This window comes from Benincasa hispida, chromosome 1, assembly GCF_027475165.1.
Source record: "Benincasa hispida cultivar pf3 chromosome 1, pf3_genome.v1.1, whole genome shotgun sequence".
Taxonomy (NCBI): domain Eukaryota; kingdom Viridiplantae; phylum Streptophyta; class Magnoliopsida; order Cucurbitales; family Cucurbitaceae; genus Benincasa; species Benincasa hispida.
The window spans coordinates 63,652,638-63,672,560 of NC_143478.1; the positions used below are offsets into that span (position 1 = coordinate 63,652,638).

A 19,923-nucleotide genomic window follows, 5' to 3' on the forward strand; every position below is an offset into this window, starting at 1 on the left:
TTTACATGTAAAATACCTACTTTGTAAAACCAAGCAAGTATCTATTCCATCTCGTTTACAAGCCAACATAATTACTTCCAGTTTGGTCTCACTTCCCACCATAACATACAAAGATGTAAAGTAATGCCATTGATTTATAATATGCCAATTACAATAATCGATCAGACATTGAAATTACATAACAAAAAATATGTGTGATAAATGATTGTGTACTATGATGTATACGATCATATATACAATGATATACGATTTTGTACGTTGTGGTACACGGTCGTGTATACAATGATATACGATCTTGTATGATGTGGTACATGATCGTATATGTTGTCGTATAAGATCGTATATGATGTGGTATACGATCGTGTATGTTGTGGTACATGATCATGTACCTAATGATATACAATCGAAAATACAATGGTACAAGATTGCATATATCAGTACACGATTAGAAAAATAATAATGGACGAATTTCTAAAACTTTTGATTAACACTTACAGTATTCGTTTCTAGGTATATAGAATGATCTTCTTCGAAGAATGCTCGTTCTAGACCCACAAAATAAATTGATTGGAGTTGAAAGCGATCTGTGTTCGACTGAGAGTGATAGAGCAATGGAGAAGATGATAATGTTTGAGTAAAACTGAAGAAATGAAAATAATATTCGTTTACTTGTCCCATGATTAAGATTCAATAGCATTAAATTCTAAGTACAATGTTGGTTAAGAATAAATAGTTGCATTAAATTGTAGACCATCCGTGGTTGGAAAGGAAGATCAAAGGATGAAGAATAGTATAAGAGAAGCATTTAAAGCTGGGATAAAAATGACATTTCATATTTGAAAAAAGTCATAAACAAAGTTTTTAGAAAGAGGTCATCAATAAAAAAGTTTTTGCTTTTTGGGTTATTGTATGAAATTTTCCAATAATATTTGGGAAGTTGTTTTTTTTCTTAAGAAAAAAGGTCTTTTAGTTTTCATTTATGAAACTAGGTCAACTTTTTCTTAATTTTGTATTTGGGTCCATAATGCATATTTTAATTTTTAAAAAATAGATTGAGTTATTTCTAAATGTTTTTACCTTTATTTAATATAATATTTTACATTTTAAATTTTTAAATTCAATTGTTTATGCAATGAAAATATAAAAATGTAATTTCAGAATTTGTATTGTCTCGGTCATAGAATCCGAAAACCATTTTCAAAAACAAAATCTGAGTTGTCTGTTAAATATATATTTGTTGAATTCAATGAATCTAAGCATATAAAAAAGAATCTGAATTGTCAACCAAACAGGTCCTTACCTTCTTGAATTTTTAAAGAATCATTTTTCAATGTTTTCATCTATCTTTACAATTGAAAATTAATATTTTTAAAATTTACTTCTATGAAAATTGAATAAAAATTCAAAACCAGAATTTTTGTCACGTTTTTTTTTTGTTAATACAATTCTTCGATGAGAGTTGATATATATATATATCAGATGATATTTTTAATAAAAGAATTTTAAAAAACATTATCTCTATTATATTAAAAGAGGCAAAATGACTGGAGAATTTAATTCTCCATTTTGTCCATACTTCTTCTTAGAATTCTCATTTTGTCCTTTTGTCCTTTTTTTTCTTAATTTTGTTTTTTCTCTTTAGGTAAAATGGTTTTTTAGGCCTCACTTTTTTCTTTTCATATGAATATTATTTTTAAAATCTCATGCCCATCATTTTAAATCTTTCAACTATAACTATCTCAACACAATGATAACTTTTTTATGAATGAAAACTTACGTAAAATTAGTTTGTTTCGTTGTAATTTCTTCATTAAACCACGTCAGATCCTAAGAACAATATTTAAAATTTTATGAAAGGTTAGTGATTGATGACGGGTAGAAATGCACATCAACTTAGATCTTTTATTTAGAATTATGAGGGTTGTTAAGCAGAATATGCGGCAATTATGTTTGAAATTCATGAGAAAATGAATTTGCGTCGTTCAGCATTAAGAATTTCGGCTAACCCTCTATTATGCATTCGATTGTCTATCTTTGTAGCTAACACAGGAAGTAGACGCATACGCGGAAGCCGGGCTATTGCATAGACGACCGCATGCGGAGAAATTCTCCATTGCAAAGGCGAAGGCATATGATCAACGCATCGGTGTTGCGGTAATCGACCGCATGCGTCCATCGCATAGGAGTTGCGATCGTCAAGTGATTGCGTTCATCGCGTAGATAACCATAATAGCGGGATGAACGCAAGGTTGATGGAACGGAAGCATCAACGCATATCTCGAGAAAATCAAAAGATGATGCTGATATTTCACCTACCACGCCGTTAGCAGCAGAGATTCAGAAAAGGACCATCGCGCCGCGAATGTCAGAATCAGAGCAAGTCCATTAATGTTGTCAACGATCAATCTCTATAAATAGAAGCCGATGAGCAGAATTTCATTTTATCCAAGTTTCGGTCTTCGGGCGGATCCTTGTGATCCAGACTAACGCGTGAGAAGAAAGCTTGAGAGTTCTTCATCTCCTTCCTCCATTCCGAGTGACGACCGAAGCCTTCGTCGAAGTTAGACCTCGAGAGAGTCAGTTCCACCGTCCTTCCATGGCACCACCGGCAGCCTTGACACACATCTGCTAGAAGCAAGATATTACTTCCAGCTAGCCTTTTCCATTTCTCTTCTTTTCTTATATTGTATTGTGTTACATTTTGGATTAAGAAATTAATACATTGTGTGTTCAATGCATTTCTATATTTTCTTCGATTCCATCTCTATCTTCCTTTACTTAGCATCCTTAACTTTCATTGCATCACTTAGTGAGACTATCAGAGTATCGCATACTTAGTCATGCGACATAGGAATATGAAGCATGTAGCAAACCACTGGAAGGTGTGCGTTGCGTGAGTGTTGTGAAAAAACCTTATTTGTTTAGTGTGAAGCTGTAGCAACGCTTGTCAATAAGCGGACGTAATGCTTGTCTATGAGTAAAATCAGCAACAACTAACTGCCTGGGAGGGTAAGTGGTTGGTCGCATTAAGCAGTGTAAACAAGTGTTCACTAGAGATAGGAATAATCTTACGTCAACCAGGCTTTTGCGGTTACCTTGTCTTATGTATGCGTCCATCACACCTTTAGAGCTACTCGAGAAAGAGTCTAAAGAAAGAACCTAAGACTTGAGAGAGCTAGGTTAGAATCGTTGCTCGAGAGAGTTAGATTAAAATCGCATAAGCAAGAATGGAGACTTAGGAATAAGTTCCGTTTGCTAATACAAATCACGTGCATTTGCGGCGGTCGTGTATGGCATGAACGCATTAGTTGGCGTTGGTTAGGGTTGCCCTTGCGGTCAAGTTAGGGTTGCAATGAAGACAACCCCACATTTTATCTATTTTTCCATGCATTTACTACGCATCAACAATTGTTGTGTCTCCACCTCTCATTTGTATTCTCACCGCTTAATCTATTAGTTAGGAGTAGAAGTAGTTTGTAGCTTATACCCTCCATCATTCTTTTATTTATCCCCCGCAAATACATTACCACATACATTTAGTTACAAGTCCCTGAGTTCGACCTCGGATCACCCAAGAAACTTGCGTTCACGTTATACTTGGCGTGAGCGCAAGAAAACTTGTGACAGGAACGCTTGGTCATCGCATATAAGAGTAATGCATATTTTCATTCCAACATATGACCATCGACGCATGAGAATTAACGTATAGCTTAAGACATGCATCGCATACTGCGTTCACTAATTTTCGTCATCAATGATCGTTTAACTTAGTTCGTTAAAAGCGTCAATTCCCAAGAATGATGTTCAAGATTTCTGAAAGCTTAGTGGTTGTTTAACTTAGTTTCATAATTCCATTGCAATATCGGTTTTTTCCTATTCATTTCATAAAGGAATAAGAAAATAAAAATTAAAAAGAAAGGTTATTTACTCTAATTCACTTCTATTTCTTCGGATTATTTCAAAGTATATTGATAGTCGGACGTATTTGCAATTCTTATGAGAAGTGGTCAACTTTTACAAAGTAAATAATGGAGAATGAACTATGGAATTTGCTTAAAAAGAGAAATTTTTTATTTTTAAAAAAAAAAATTGGGACAATTGGTTTGAATTGAGGATTTTTTTTTTTTTTTTTTTTGGGTGAATTTGAGAAGTTATATATAAATGGCATGAAATCGTGTTCTAAAGATTATGTTAGATTAGAGTTTTTATTTGATTGATTTTTATTTATGGGAAATGTAGGTTTTTAATAAGATTATTTTTTTAGAATAAATTTTGATATTTCTATTTTTATATATATAGTTACAAGTGGTTATGTTACACACTCTCTCATTTTTTTTTTCTTCTTTATACCTTGGTTTTTCTTTACAACAATAATTTTTAGAATTCTATTTTATATCTTGGTTGTAGATGTATGTTACTCCTTCGTATTTTGATGTTTATGTTATCTCCAAAGTTTTTACTCTAATCCTTCAAAAGGTACAATTGTTTTTTTTTTTTTTTTTGCATTTATATACACTAGTATTTTAGCACGTGTTTTGCACGTTTATATAATTTTTTTCTTAAAATAAATAGTTTATTTATTTTTTATATCTTATTTAAAATTTTAAAATAATGAGTGATCATATATTGCAATTTAAAATTAAAAAAAAAGGAGGATATATTGTTTACTTATATAATAATAATAATATTTTTACTTTGTATTATTACAATAGAGTCTAAAAATATTTATAAAAATCAACTTATAAATAACAGTAGCCAATCCAACCAAAAGTGATACGTAAAAGTAAGAAAATTATTAAAGAATAATTTCAGTATTTAAATAAGTTAAAAAATAAATGTGTAATTTATAAGTCACCGCTCAACATTTTTTTAATAAAGAAACTTAAATAAACTCTATACTTAAAAAGGAATGAAGAAAAGGAGGAAAAACTTAAACAATGTAATTGGGAGAGAACACATACAAAGTTGTCCAAATTATTTACATTATTTAAAGGGTTTAAATACTTTAGACAAACTAAAATCCACAAAGTTTGATAGTCAAAGAATAAAGATAAAAAATTAAAATTTATAAACAATAAACAAAAAATATAATAAAATTTTATAAACCAATAAAAAAGTGTAATTGTAAAAATATAATAGTAGAACTAATTATTATTGAATAAAAAATAAGATAATATTCTAAAGTGTGCAAATATTTCAAATTAGTTTTGTTTTTATATAAATAGTCATGCAATTTTTTATAACGATAGAAGTGATATCCAAATTAGTTGATGTATTTTCAATTTGTCAATATTTTAACATTTACTTTCATCAAAAAGTCCTAATAATTATTAGCATATAACCTTTTTTTTTAGTTTAATACAACAAAACTTTTGAATCATTGTGAAAATAAATGAAATGGACATATTTAAAGTTGAAGGGAATGCAAAACATTATAAAACTTTTGAAATTCCAATTTTTTTATATCTGATTTAATATAATTACAAAATTTGTAATTTTAGAATACTTTAGATGTAGATATAGCATTTCATATTCAATTCACTTAACTTCTATGAATGTATTAAAATTGCATTAATTATTTCTACCACTTTCTTTAAGAAATTCATATTACATTTTATAGTTTTCAATATTTTAGCTAACGGTAGGTAGGATTGTTTTCATATATAGTAAAATGATCCATTTATTTACGAATATAACAATATTATATTATATTAAAGGATTAGTTTCTTTTTGTCCATCATTAACTTTTTAATTACTTTTTTTAGAAAAAAAATCAACCTAACGATTTAATAAACTTTTCAAACTCAATTAGAGATGAAATTAATTTACAAACTTGATTTCATATTATAATAAAAGAAAATCTATTTTAGAAAACTTGTTGCAATATTCCAACTTTTCTACTTATATTAATTTATTTAATAGATTAATATGTTGTTTATAACTGATAAATAAATTGTGAGACATAGAGCTACATAGAACTTTTAATCAACAAATTAATACAAGCTTGTAATTGATTGATAAACTTTTGTTCTTCCAACAAACATTTTAATACACTAATTCTAAAAAGAACTATAATAAAAAGAAAAAGTTGTAACAAAAGGAAAAGACCATAGAGATTTGTTGCTAAACAAACACTAATATTCAACTTCATGGAAGTGAAGTTGTATAATAAAGAAGCAAAAGCCAAAAATCTATTCATTAAAAAAAATAAAAAAACAAAAAATAAATATCGAAGATCCCATTTGCTAACCATTTGAGTTTTTTATTTTTATTTTTGAAAATTAAGCATCCTCATTTCTTAAATGATTTGCATCTTTATCAAGTACAATGGTTTAATTCTTAGCCAAATTCCAAAAACAAAAAATAACTTTTTGAAAACTATTTTTTTAATTCTCAAATTTTGGCTTGTTTTTAAATCCTTGGTGAAAAGTAGATAACAAAAGAAAATTTTGGAGGTAGAAGTAGTGTCCATAGACTTAATTTTAAAAAACAAAAAAAAAATAGTTACAAAACGGGACGTATAATTCAAGATTTGGATTCAACATATGCATCTCTTACAACTAACTTGAATATAATACCAACATTTTGAGATACTTTAAAGTTTGAAAAGGTTTTGAGAATGATGATTGAGACCACAAAAATGGGAAAAAAATATGAAACTCCATGTTTGGTAAAAAAAATGACAAGAAAACTCCCTTTTTATAATAGTTAGAAATGAGAGCTACAAAAACTCAAATCCTAAAATATTTAATATTATATATTAATTATGATTAAAGTAAAAATCAAATTATTTTAAGTGGGAGGAAATAAATTTTTACATTCCAATATTACAATTAATTATATATTTAATGTTGATAATTATGGATTAATTAATTGATCACTATTTATATTTAATCAATAATGGCATATCGTGCAAATAAGTAAAATAAAGAAGGGACAAGAGTGTCCAAAAAAAGTTGTTCCTACATTTTCACCTTTTAATAGATTATAAATAAAAGGTATGTAAACCATTCTATTTTAGTCTTAAAATTTTGATTTAAAGGATACTCCACCTTTTCTCCAAAATAATGGTAACCAATGATCCTACTTTTTTTTCCTTCATATTTTTTCCTTTTTCTTTTGTAGCTTTTGGTATTTTATTAAGCAACAATTTCAATAAAGAAATATAAATGCTTATTTGTTAGTTGAATTAAAATTAGGGATTTTACTTTCAATAATGAATTCAAACTAGAGGTTTTATCGTTATTTTTATGTTTATTGTTTTTTTCTGATTACAATCTAGAATAAGTTTGTTTTGAATTGATATTGATATTGAAAAAGGAAAAATAAGAGAATTTGTTGAGATGAGAGGAGAAAATGGATGGAGAGAAAAAAAAATAGAAAATAGGGTGAATGAGAGATAGAGAGAGATTTGAGAAAATTAGGGAATAGTAAAATATGGAGGGATAAGTTGATAAAAATAGGGAGTTATTATGTAAAATTTTATTTAATTTTATTTCTAATTTTAAATGTACAATCAATTAGTGGAAAATAATTGGAGGGGAGGATTCATGAAAAGTTTTAAAGTAACAAACTAACACACTTTTAACCAGATAAGAAAGAAGATTCATTTTTAAAAAAACAATAAGTATGGTTTTTTCCGGAACAACAAATATTTACGTAAATATCAAAATTAGAATTTCGCAAATGAAAAAAAATTGGTTTGATGTTTTCATTGAAAGAAAATTTTCGACTGATCGCAGATTGTCACAACATTGTGAAAATTATAAACTGGATAAGGTCAAATAATTAGAGTCACTCGAACCCAATCCAATTCAAGCTATTGGTGAAAATTTGGGTCAAATTAAAGACTGGGCTCGAGTCTGATATTTGGGCCTAAGTCCATGAAAATCATAGAGGCATTTACCCTGAGCGGTTGGAAGAATTAAAGGCCAAAACTCTTTAAAGATCTGGAGTTCCAAAGATTGAAGCTCTAAAGAACATAATTCTTGAAGTTTTGAGGATTAGACAACTTCTAAACCTAAGAAGTCAGAAGCCGATCCAACTAGATCAACAAGCCAAAGGATGGTTCAAGCTGATCATCATCCTCTAAAAAGATCATTTAAGCCCAAATGTCGATGCTCAAAGAAGATCATCAAGCTCAATCCTAAAGAAGATCATAAAGTCCAAAAGCCGATCATCCAAGAATAGCAACAAGCTTAAAAATTAAAGTTTACTTTTCAAGAGAAAACGCCAAATGATCAAATATTAGAGATTATATTCACTATATTGAAATTTATACAAATACAAAGTTCGAATTCTACAAATCAAATTTTTCCAAAAATCTCGTCGAACAATTTTACTTTACAAAAAAGTTGTGGGAATTAAAACAAAGCTATATAATATTTATTTCTTGCATGGTAAAAACTACTATTTTTACAAAACTATATAATATTATTTCTTACATACTTTTTTAGTTTTTATATTAAACCAAACAATAAAGAAAACATTATTTAAAATACGTCGATAAATGGAAAATTTTAAAGTTTTATTTGAAAAAAATAGCAAAATATTTTCAAATTTGTGAAATTGACAAAATTGAATTAAATAATAAAAAATAATAATGTGAAATTATCAAAACTGATGGATTTTATATCCTAAAACTCGTAGTTTGTAATATCATATTCTTGTTCAATAAACCTGTTATTGAAAATCTTTAGTAAATTTAAATTCTATATTCATGAATCCAATAAACTAAGGATCCGAGGCTATTAAGTTTAAGTTTGAATTTTATGTAGTGACATAAATGTGGATCAAGTTCAAATATATAGCCAAAATGATCTATAGTATATGAATAAGGTTGGACGCCTTATTCTGAGGACACTATGGATGCGGCTCATTTCGTAGTTAGTACAAACGATGTGATCCTAAACCGTTCATGTGAAGATATAAAAATGGGAGCATCCTATGTAAAGAGTTTATATAAGACTGAACCATGAAATAGTCACTTTTTACGTTCTAAACGTCGTTTAATGTATAAAACTGACTATTTCGTTAATTGATGACTTAGGTAACTTAATCTTAATCCTGAGCTAACTATGAACTCCTCACTCGAAATTATCCCTAGATCTGCATAGGTGAGGGCAGCTCATTATCATTGGCCCAATAAGCCTCCTATTTCAGGGGTAAGATTAGGTGGATAGCTAGGAACATAGGGTGTAAAACGGAATTCACTCCTGCCCGTTATATGGATAGTAGATAGGTTGTTCCCTTTAGTACTAAATCCAGGTCTTGAATGGGGCCCCACCCTCTCCTTGGTCCGAGAGGGGTTCGGTTTATAGGTTGGACCTTAAACCAATTGTTCATTAGAGGATCAGTGGAACTTAAGGAATAAGATGTAGTCTCGAGGGTAAAACGGTTTTTATGACCCAACCGAGATTACGAACAACCTGTGAAGGATTAGCTTACTAATCATGGTTATATCATATGGACACAAATATATCTATAGTGAGGGGAGTGTAGCTACGAGACTATAGTGGAATGACCCGTGAGTTAACGAATGTTGATTAGCTCCGTCTAAAAGAGTTTAGCCAGCTAATCTCGGATCGTTGGAGCCCATGATCTATAGGTCCATTAGGTTCCCCTAGTAGCTCATATGGAATAAACTTAGAACAGTATGATAGAATAATTCGAATTATTCGAAATAGGTAAAGAGAGAGAAACCGACAATTATCTGTGATATAGTGGTTGGTTTTTCAGTTTAGAGATACAGCTTTAATGTTTAAATATGATTTAAATATCAAGAATATGAATACGTTCATATTCGGAAGCTCGAAAATAATGGAAATGGTCAAAGATGTAGAAAATCAAAGAGTTGACTTTTGACTTTGAAAAGTCAAACTTTGACCGACCTTATATTCGAATGTGATTTAAATTTCGAGAAAATGAATGCGAATTTATGCTCGGGAAGTCAAAATTAGTCAACACGGAAAAAATCATAAAAAGTCAAATGTTGACTTTTTGGTCAAAGTTTGACTTTGACAAAATGAGTATTTTGTCCTTTGACTAAAGTTAGTGGGAAAATCCAAACTTTTGTTGAATAATTCCACTAACAAGATAATGGGCTAGGTGTTGGCTTATAGTGGAGACATCAAGCCCACTTAGTGGATTTTGAGGTGTTGGTTTTTATGAATTTGTTTCATGCAATTTTGCATGGTTTTTTTCTATAAATTTGGACTTTCAATTTGGATCAAAGACTTTTGACATTTTGCCAAATTTTTTTTCTAAATTTGGACTGGAAAAAATCACCATATTTTGAGAAAAATTCAAAACCCAAAGCCAACTAAAAAATCCATCTTCTATTTCCATCTCTTTCCCTCTCTTGGGTTCTTCATCCATCGAGTCCCACAACCCGATTCTGAGTCCAGAGGATAGTAGGTCAGCTCTAGTGTTGTCCAGTTCGTGTTCGAGTGGAGATAAAAGAGTTTCGAGAGCTTCAAAGGTAATATTTCAAAAAAAATCATAATTAATTAATTTAGGGTTGTAAGTTTTTTTGTGCAATTGGAGAATTGATCCTCATTTCCACTACACATGCCAATTTTTCTAACAAAAACTACCCTCACTTAAAATAAAAGACCAAATGTTCACATATTAAAGTTTGAGAGTTTCTAAATTGTTCAAAAAACAACAAATACACTATAACTAAAACAATTACCACGACAAACGATGTAACTTGCCAAACCTCAAATCTATGCCTACCTAATATGATTGCTATACAACCAAGGCGTGCATTCAAAATACCAAAAAAAAAAAAAGGAAGAAAAAGAAATCCCAAAAACATACAGAACTTCAATCCCACAACAAAAGAAATTATAATCAAAATCAAGGCACACTGGAAGCGTAAAGAACAAATCACTTTTTTTTCGGGCGACCAACCACAAAAACTCTATGCTCAGGCGACAGACACAAAATCTCTCTGCCCACCCTAAGGATAGTCCCTTCCTTTGCATCGACACTGATGAATAAAATGGAGAATCCCTTCCATTGTCGTTAGGTAAGTGATTGTAAATCGTTGGCAGAACCTTTACCTTCTCATGCATACTCTTCTCTAGTCCTTGTCCTTGTTTATCTGTTTATGGGACATCGAAATTGATCCTATTGCTAGGGACTCTGAAACTAATCCTTTTGCAAGCGAAATGATGAGTGTAACCAATCTCTATTGTGGGAGAAGAAAAACGACAATACCATAGGGTTTTTCACAATAGTACCACCAAGTTTTCCACAAGTAGAGAAACCAAAACTTCCTACAATCTGTCTTTTCGTTCATGTACTTTAATCTGTTCTATACGTTGTTTCCGCCAATAAAGGTAAGAAATAAGTGTTGAACAAAAATCTTTAGATATAATACATAGATATGTTTATTTTTTTTCATAAATAATTAAAGATTTACCAAATTATTTTAAAACAATATTTTATTTTGAATCTTTAGACAAACCAAATAAATCTTTGATATACAAATATGTTCCATACTTTTTAGGATTTCAAAATAGAAATGAAACACTAGTTGTTTATCGTCGTTTTTAACTAATAAGTTTAAAATTAATCAACCCTTTAAATGTATTCGAAGAAGGATTAAGGTATTAAAAAAAAAAAAAAACTAAAGGAAGAACAATGAGTCAGTCAATAATGAGGACGAGGTAACTCACTATTTAAAAATAGTGTATTTCCAGAAGCTTGAAAATCAATCATTTCAATATTGCGATCATATTATTGGATGGAATGGTCTGTTTCTGCTAACTCGCTATTCAAATACATTGTATTTTCAGAAGTACCAGACGATACGGTATCAACAACTATATATAAATCATTTTGGGAGAAGTTCGAAATTGACATCAATCACAAAACATCCTTATCTTCGAGAATCTGAATAAAGCTTGAATTGTTGGAACCATCCCAATATAATGTAAAACGAGATATAGAGAGATTGGAAGACGAGAAAAGCTTACCTTAAATATAATCAACAAATTGTTAGAAGGATGAATTTGATGGAATACAAGTCTCTATAATACGATAATCATGATAGTGCGAATTTTCATCCCATCTACTGTCAGAAAGAATTCTTACTCATTGTGGAGCCATAGCAAAAACGGAAAGATTGAAATAGTAACTATTTGTTTGTAAAAAAAAATCTACCTTTTTAGATACTGATACGAAGTGTATATTAAAAATTTTAAAATGATATTATAATATAATAAGATGATAAGTAATAAAACGTGATTAAAAATAAAAAAATGAGAAAATTTGAATGAAATATACTATTTGTTTGATGATAATATATATAAAATAGTGAATAAGATCTTAATAGAAATCAAATATATTACTTCGTATTTAAAATAATAAAAAATTAATAAGATAATGTAAAATTTGAAGATCTAATATAGATTAAAATCAAAATGGAGATATACAAATTAAAGATTGGTTCATTTTGAATAAATTCAAAAAATGGTTACATCAAACGAAATTTGATATTACTCTATCAATTCGAAACTCAAATTTGCCAAAAAAAAATGTGTCACCTTTTTCTCTTGAATCAATTTGGTTGGAATCTCATAACCGGCACTTCTATTTACACTGTATTTCTATTTAGACTTACACACTATAGAAAATACATTGTATTCAATAATGCTGTTAGCTGACCATATTATGGGGAAATTCATTATTATAAAAGTGGACGTCACACACGTTTTGCCAAAATTCTTATTATTTTCTGTTTTTAACATAAATCCAGAGGACCCTCCAATTTTGCCATTTTCCCCAATTTCCCATTTAAAATAGATTTAAAAATTTTTATTATCAAGTTTTCATTTTTAAAAATAACAATAAATTATATGGAGTAGGAGAAGTTTAAAGGTTGAACCCTAATAAGACATTCGTGAATTTTCACCTAGTTCCGTTATCTATAATCTATGATATATATAAATGGGACAATAAGAGAGATTTTTTTGTCCCCTTTTTACCCATAAAATTTTCCTCAATTAACATTTTACCCTCACAACCCTTGATTTCTATTTTCCCTCACATAAACGTACACCTCTAGCAAAAAAAAAAAAAAAAAAAAAAAAATGAAAAAGAAAAGAAAAGAAAAGAAAAACTAAAATAACTAATCAACAATAATCACACCTTTTCGAATTTCATGGAATTGTCGACGTATCCTTTCACATAATACATAACCCTTCACACAATAACTATATATTTTTCAAAGAATTAGGTACAAACTTTCATATTTTTCTTTGGCTTCATCTCCATTTTTAGAATGTCATGATAAAAATAATTATTGAATAATAATTGAATCTTTCATTCTTCATAAAAAAAAAAAAAAAACATTGGATCATGCTAGAATGAAACCTTGATAATCCATATATAAACTTATTTTATTCGACAAAAAAAGTATGATTATTATCTTCATATTTAAATTTTGTTTTATTATTGTTCGTTAGCAGAATTTTCCTCTTTTTAACTATTGTTAATGCTTTATAATTATATATATATATATATATATATATATTACCTTTTTTTTTTGTACAATAGAATGTATGAGAATTCAAACCACAAATCTCTTGGTCTTTGATACATCCATATGTCAATTGAGCTATGCTCGATTTGAAAACATTATTTCATTTTAAATCAACATAAAATCATCCAATAAAATTATTGCTCTCAAAATAATATCAAAGTAGCAAGAAAAAGCATAACGTAATTAGTGATAAATAAGTAGAAAATCCTATTTTTGAAGTTAGAAAGTTTTAAAAAAGTTTTCCAACCAATAAAAGGTAGAGACATGATGTTTTTTGTTTCAATAATTTTGTTTTATAAGATCTTACACAACGACAAGAATTCGGTTTATTTTTAAGGAGGGGGGAAAAGGATTCAGTTTTATTTATAGATATAAAAGGAAAATGATTTAAGTTTTCAGAAAAGAGAGGAAAATGATTTGTGAATTGGTTATAATTATAATTATAATCATAATTTTGACATGATTTTCAACGAATCAGAGTGGCGCAGCGGAAGCGTGGTGGGCCCATAACCCACAGGTCCCAGGATCGAAACCTGGCTCTGATAGAGAAAGGCTTCCATTCCATTATTTTTTTAAACTTAAAGGTTAAAAGGCACAAGGGCCAAAACGACGTCGCATCCTAAAAGCACGGCCCACATCCTTCAGCCCAATTAGTTGGAAGAGAAGAAGAAGAAGAAGAATGATAAAGGCGGAATGTACAGATAAAATTGTTTCATGACAAAATTCCAATTTTGTTTTTTTTATTACTGAGTTTAATTAGTAAAAAATGATAGAACACTTTAAATACTTCAAACTCTTGTATTTGTTATCTACAACATATTTAAATTTTTTTTTATTATTGTTTGTCGGCAGAAACTTTTTTAAATAAATAAGATATTCGTAGTATCTTGAAATATAAATTTTTGTACATTATTCATTGGTATGATTTATTTCCAAACACTAATAAATATTTGGACTATATTCAATTTTAAATTTAGATTATTTTCTTCTTTTTGAAGGACACGGTAACAACTTATAAGAAGCATTTTCATTTTCAATTTGTCAAATGGATCTTTTCTTCTAAATGGCCAATTATTTAATATATGGAGGAAAAAAATTATGTGAAAGTAAAAGATAAGGCTTAAGAGAAAGTGTTAATAATGACGAACATTTGAAATTTAGAAATGTAGCAATTGCGAATTGGCTTCAGACTTCAAAGAGCGACAATACTAGAACATGAAACTTAAAGGGTGTCACAATTTCATTCATTATTGTACATTTCAGATCAATGCTTACACTTCATTGTTCCTTGTGAGAAATTACAATAAGCTTTTTAATTTTCAATTTGTCAAATGGAATTTTTTTACTAATTGGCAAATTATTTGGTATATTCTATTTATTTTTTTTTTCTTTTAGTAGTGACACAATTATATGGAGTGTCTTCCTTCTCAACCGTAACAAAGTTTTATAAATTTGTGTTATTTTAATATTTAAATGTTGATCATATAATTTTTGTGAGTTTGTGAAGTTTTATATTATTATTATTATTATCTGTTAACTTTAGTTATGTCTTTCATTAGATTTCCATGGTTTCAATTTTATTTGAATAGATATCTTATTTATCTGTTTGAACAAAAAAATTTACCTGTTTTTCCCATGTTTGAGTTTGACATCTTTTATTTATTGTGTTAAAACTACCCATGGTAACAATAGTGATGAGCAACACAATCAAATTTGATAGATTCAAAAGATCTAAAACAAAGATATTGACATATATATTATCTAATTTTTTATTTTGGTTTATTCTCAAATTTACTCTAGTAATAATATTTGTGCTATTTATGTAGGAGAGATGAATCATTTTGAATCACAAGCTAACAAAACTAGTAGTTTATATTAATTCATGAATTAGTTCATGATTTATATAATGTTTTTTTAGATAAATGATTTAGGTTATTATTTCATCATTTTTAACTTCATGCCAAAAATATACAATTAAAATACAATGATTCAAAATTTATATGTTACCATCAAATTCTATGTACCAAGTTTTTCAAAGATTCTCAAACACGTGCAAGATATTTTATATTTGCTGGGAATTAACCTAAAATAAGATACACAAAGTTCTGGCCATGAGCTATCTTATTATTTTTAATTCTTATGTCAAATATGTATTATTTAAATTTAGTAAAATTAAAATTAATTGTTTTTATTGAAATTTCACCAATGAAATTGATAATGTAAAGATTCTTAGTTATTTGAAAAACGAGACTATTTTCAAAATTGAAAATTGAAATGAACACCAATATTCTAAATTGAGAGATTCATGAGATATTTCCAATATGTATTATTTTATGGAAATGTATCCAGAATCAATATGCTTTTTTTATTGGTTGGTAGGAAAGGAGATAATTATATAAAAAGAGTAAAAATATCGTAATAGTATTATAGAAGATATAATAAACCACACAGAGCATGGAATATAAGGAGAGAGACGTCTTATGCTTTAAATATAATATAATATGATAGCTACTGTTCGTGCTCGTGCTGCTTCGGTTGACCTTCTTGGTCTAATCTAGTGTGTAATGTTTTTTCTTTTTGATCTTTATGTTGTTTTTGTTTTGCTGTCGTCCCTAGTTTGTAGGGTTTTGGGTTCTTTTCTCTGCCTTTCTCCCATCGTGATCTGCGTCTTTATTTGTATGTGTTGTTTTTGTTCTGGTCTTATCTTGTGGGCTTTGTTTTGGCTTGTACTGTCTTTGCTTGTGCTTTGGTTCTTTGATGCCTTCCCGAGCTATGGGATCGCGTTGTTGTATAATAATATCACTTATTCTAAAAAAAATAATACTGTCTATATATTCACAAACACAATATAACTTAGTAGTTAAAACATTTGCTCATTTGTTTGTAAGTTACAAAAACTCAATGACCCAAAAAAATTCATAATTTGTGCGGTTTGGGTTGAGTTAAATTCAAATAAATGAAAATTTTATGGGTTGGGTTGGTTCATGGGTTCACTTAATATAAAACCAACCCAAATTTATTATTAACTTTAAAAAAATATATTTTTTATTACTTATAACACAATTATTTATACATATATTGATTTTAATTTTATTTAATTACAATATTTTTTTAATAATTTATTCTTCAACAATTATTAAAGGTAATTTCTTTGCACTTTAGAAAGAAAATTTTCACTATCTAAATTAAAATTGAATTGTTAATTTTAATTAAATATATGAAAATAATTAAATTAGATTTTTTCATATTTACGTTTTGCTTCTTTTTAGAAATTTTTTTAAATAAATGACCCGATGAGTGTAACTCGATTGACATAATGCTCGTACTATCCACCCTACATTTTAATTACAATACATTTGCAAAAAAAAAAAGGAAAAAAAGTGGTATGTATTGTAACGACCCGACCCCTTTAGGACTTAAGTTAGGCCATTACTAAAATACATGCATGCATGACACTTAAAACGACACTTTATGTTGAAATAAATGCTAAATAGACAAGAGAAGTTCAAAAGCCATTTATTAAATGCAATTGTTAAAACAATAATGGGGTATCCGTGATTCGTAAAGACTATTAAAAGTATAAAAAAAACAATCCTTAAGTTTCAAACAGTAAAACTAAACATTAAGGGAAAAATAAGGACTCTAAATTTCATGATGCAGAAGCGTAAAAACTAGTCCCAGTGGCACGATCACAAATTCCACTGCGCCCTCGTCGGTGCATCTCTACCCTTATCTGAAACATCAACATAAGAAAGAATGAGTATTGAATACTCAGTAAGTAACCCCACCACTGGGGTCAGGCTAGGTATCCATGTCCTCTAGATACCCACTTATGACACATATATACACATGAAACAGGTAAGAGACTGAGTCCTATCCTACTGTAGTTAATTATGCCCACTACCTCTGGTGAATCCCGAAGGAGACACAAATTGGTGAATCTCGAAGGAAACACAAAACAGGTGAATCCCGAAGGAAACACAAAACTGGTGAATCCCGAAGGAAACACAAAACTGGTGAATCCCGAAGGATACACAAACTGATGAGCATCTAATTAATCAGTGAGGACATTCACACAGTCTCAACATTCAAAAATCAACACCATACGAATCTATGACATACATGTAATCCTCAATACCATGGCTCTACCACATACACATAATCCTCAACAACATATTCTAGAACATTCATGTATACCTTAACATCATAGTTCCACAACATACAAGTATGCCTCAACATTAGCAGATCAGATACCAACATATGGAAACACATACCACCTCATGCTAACAACCAAGTGCCTAGGTGTATATGTAAACAAATCAGAACTCGTGCCAGAACATACTTTGATTCAGGTCATACTATCAATCAACATGCTAACATTTACCATAACATACACTCATCATGTTAGCATACAACTAAAGCCTGGCCCGTGGGCAGTTCCAGTGGTAAGATTACTCATCTCAGAATTAAATCCAAATAAACCCAAGCAAGTTTATCTTCTTCTTTTCAAGCAAGACCTTGAAGTAACACCGTAATTGTGGCTTGGTCCAAAATAAATTTTAAAAACCTAATTCTGTTGGCTAACCAACTGCAAAAAAATCAATCCTTTGTAATGTCGAACAGCACACTTCGACCTTAAAATTCCTCCAAAGCTCGAATCTATGGTCCAAACATAATGGGTAAGCATTAAACGAAACCAACAATTTGATTAACATTCAAATAAAAACTCACACACTTACAAAATCTTATCCAAATCGACGGCGATGACACTGAACTGACGGCAACGACATGCAGGACTGAGTGGACGATTGACTCTCGGTGGAACAGGGCGGAGGATCGGCTCGCGACGGGAGTTTCGACGGCTGGCCTAGGTCATTCAGCTTTAGACCTTGGCAGACAGTGCAGACGCGAATCTGAGCGGTTGTGCAAGATCGACGTGCGGAAAGGTGCGCGATGGAGGAGATCTGGACGATCGCTACTTGCTGACGAGGTCGAGCTGACGTGCACGAACGAACAATCGACGAACTGGTGGCGGCTCGATCGGACGCACGGTGCCGAATGGAAAGAAGATGGTCGGCAGCTGCTAGAGCACACAGAGAATGTCTTCACGTTGGGGGGGGGGGAGAAGAAGAAGAAGGGAGAGGAAATAGTTTTTTTTTTAATTTTCTTTTTAAAGGAAAAATGTTATTTTAATAAAAGAAATATAATATAATAATTTTTTTTATTCCATTATATTCTATTTCACTTTTATTTTAACTTTTCGCTCATTATACAAATATATCTAAATATATATATTCTTAAAACTCTTCCTCTTTTCTCTTCAAATTCCAAAATTAAAATCAAATTAATTTTTCCAATATAAATTTAAATTCTCGACATTAACTTAAAATTAAATTAATGTGACATAAATCAAAATCTCCCCTTCAAACAAAACTGAACTTCGAAATTAACAAAATTGTCCTCGAATTTTACGAAAATACAGAATTTGAATAATGAAAAACTCGAGATGTTACATGTATGGAGGTGCTACTATCATATCAAATGATGAGAATGACTTAGACTTCTAGCTCATTACAAAAACTTTCAAGAAAAAAGTTGTGTTTGTTATCCCACGTAAGATTTTGATTTACTTTGAGAGTTTAAATACTGAGACTTTCTTTTGAAATCGCAAAATGTTGTGGTAGCAGTAGAATATTTTCCCACGTACATACTACATATGATGGATTCACGGGTTTGGGTAATTGCATTTGATCTAAAGAGAAATAGTTTTTACTACTATTCCATATGTTTTTACACTGATTCTTCTTCAACGAGTGTACGACTAAGTAAGGATATTATGTTAACCTCATAGAGCAGCTGACAAAGACGATTTATCACCGAAGTTACCCCCAATTTTGACTAAGTAAGGATATTATGTTAACCTCGGAGAGCAACTGACAAAGACGATTTATCACCGAAGTTACCCCCAATTTTACTTTCAATTAAGTGATTCTTCCATAACACAACAAAGATCAACGCTTGAGTTAGGATAAGGTATGTTGTACTTGTCTTAGTGATATTCCCAAATATATTAATTATTTCATACATTTGTTGAAAGTCAAGTGACGAAAATGTCAATATCGGAATTTTCCTCTTTAAAACGAACTAAAAAAAAAAAACATAACATGAAGAAGTATTTGGATAATTAATTTTCAATTAAAGGGCTTGGATTTGAATTTTGAGCATAAGTTCAAGAATAATGTAGTTTTTGAAAAAAATGACAAAATCAAGGAACTTGGGAAATTTTTTTCTAAAAATTAAGTGATTGAATAAAATTTTCTTATAAATAAGGTTAAACATGAAAATATCGACAAAAATAGGATAGTGATGGT

General features: G+C 29.7%; 1 non-coding gene across 1 annotated transcript; it reads left to right on the forward strand.

Annotated features, from left to right (window-relative positions):
* The first annotated feature begins 14,025 nt into the window (after positions 1–14,025).
* On the forward strand, positions 14,026–14,097 carry TRNAM-CAU (transfer RNA methionine (anticodon CAU)). The gene has a single exon. It is a non-coding gene; the product is annotated as a tRNA-Met (tRNA).
* The last annotated feature ends 5,826 nt before the right edge of the window (positions 14,098–19,923 follow it).